This window comes from Poecilia latipinna, unplaced genomic scaffold (genome assembly GCF_001443285.1).
Source record: "Poecilia latipinna isolate Pla-1442-1.1 unplaced genomic scaffold, P_latipinna-1.0 Scaffold7287, whole genome shotgun sequence".
Lineage (NCBI taxonomy): Eukaryota > Metazoa > Chordata > Actinopteri > Cyprinodontiformes > Poeciliidae > Poecilia > Poecilia latipinna.
The window spans coordinates 1-2,068 of NW_015119903.1; the positions used below are offsets into that span (position 1 = coordinate 1).

Sequence of the window (2,068 nt, forward strand, 5' to 3'; positions counted from 1 at the left end):
GATTCTGCATCATCTTGATTAGTAAATAATGTTTTTTGTTTCTGTTTTTGTTTTTGTTTTGTTTTTTAAAGGCTGCTCCTTGAAGCTGAAGATCATGCTTTTTCTTTTGTTTTCAGACTAAGCCAATAGAGCATCAATATATCAATAACATCTATTATTTAAGTTCTCCTCTTAATAATAGCAAAAGAAATGCTTAAAGTCAGTAACACCCTGTACATTTCAACCTTCAAAAATAACTTTGCTTGTTTTAAGTTTTGGCATATTCAGAGGATCAGACAAAATCAGAAACCAAACAAAAAAAAAAAAAAAAAAAAAAATGTAAAGGATCAGATTATGAAATGAATGTGCAAAACTGCCCACAGTCATGTTTTATCAAAGAAATATCATTTGAAATGTATATAAGATTTATCCCTAATAGAAACTTTACCAGAAATCTTAAACCATATATAAATCTTTTGCTTTTGTTATTTTAATTAGATTCAATCAAATAGTCCTCATTTAACAAGAAGTAACCCTCTACACTAAAGGCTTGTAAAATATCATCAATAGTGTGAAAAGTTAATGATCCGTGTTAAATTAAGATCCCTTGTAATATATTCCATTCATGTAATAAAAGACAACCTTATTTTGTCTCAGACCAAAAACTGTAAATTATGATTATTAGAAATGTTTAGGCATTACCTTGAATCAACAATTACACATAGGACTAGATTATTTTTTATTCTGTCAATCCTTTTGACCCCCTTTAATCAGTTCCATAATTGCTAATTTGTAAATCCCAATTTAGACCATTTTTTATGTGAATCCTCATATTTTCTTCCCATCTTAAACCCTCAAAGAATGATTAGCCTATTTTTTTTTACAAGAATAAAGTTAACCCTGTCACTCCATATTTAACTGACTTGTTTTATTCTCATCATGATTTTAAATCCCAAAAGTTCAACAATTTTAACCTTTGAACAACTGGTTCTTTTGAATCCCTTCTATAGAATGTTTACTTAACTGAATTACCCTCTTTTGTAGTGTTTATGATATTTATCAATGCTTTTGGCAGTTTTGGGGAGAAATTTGATACAACTAGATTTATTAAATTGTATAATGTTCAGGTTAGACCTTTCTGCATGACTTGGCTAAACAAATTATTTTGAATTATAGCAAGAGAGAAGCAGCAATTTATTCCCCGTTTTTAAAAACTCTGTTCTGTAGAAATCTAGTTGACACGTGACATCATTGTTAATTTTAATGTATTCAATTCAGAATATTCAGTATTAGTTTAGAAACTCATTCGAGTAATTAAAACATTTGTGAATTTTGATTTAACCTCTTTTATATTTTGTTGAAGCCCAAAACTGAAAAATTTCTCAATAGATTAGATTAACTCAGAATTTGCTTGAATAGAGTAATTCCATGCATCTCCCCCTGTTTCTGTATCAGACACTGTTTAGTGTTTTGGTACAGAAACTCCTAAGAAGCCTACGCAAATCATTTAGCCCAAATTTTCTTTCATTGCTAACTGTAACAGTTGGATGTAAAGTAAACAGGGTGTTTACACCTCAGTGAAAGAATTTAATAGTTGATTGAAAAAATTGCAGTAAACCCATAATTTGGTTCAGTAATTTTCCGAAGAGTAGATTTTCCTAAGATTTGAAATGGATTCCAGTAAACTTAAACCATAACTTGAGATAATAGTCCTTATATTTGTAGCCACTGTAATTTCAACCAAGTAGAACTTAGACTATCCTTTTTTGTATTTGAAGCGTGGTCGGATGTGCTTTTGTAAACCAGGAAATTAACAATTTTACCGTACTTTTATCCTGTTTCAATCGTTGTCATGCTGGAGGAGAGAAACATATTAGCCAGATGTTGGACAATCAGAGTTATAATCATTCAGGCAAACAATATTTCTGTAAACTGCAGAGAGTTCTAACACCCTGCTGCACCATTAACTTATCCTGGGGATCAAATGGCAGAGGTCAGAGTGCAAAGGCAGTAGATAATGAATTTGCTGTAAATAAACTCAGGTGAGAAAAAGTGGCATCACACAATTCGAAAATTCAAGAAGAACCAT

At 30.7% G+C, this 2,068-nt stretch overlaps 1 long non-coding RNA gene across 1 annotated transcript; it reads right to left on the reverse strand.

Moving 5' to 3' along the window:
- Positions 1–61: 61 nt before the first annotated feature.
- LOC106944188 (uncharacterized) lies at positions 62–2,062 on the reverse strand. Its single transcript, XR_001424146.1, has 2 exons — positions 999–2,062; positions 62–165 (listed from the first exon to the last, which is right to left on the reverse strand). It is a non-coding gene; the product is annotated as an uncharacterized LOC106944188 (long non-coding RNA).
- Positions 2,063–2,068: the final 6 nt, after the last annotated feature.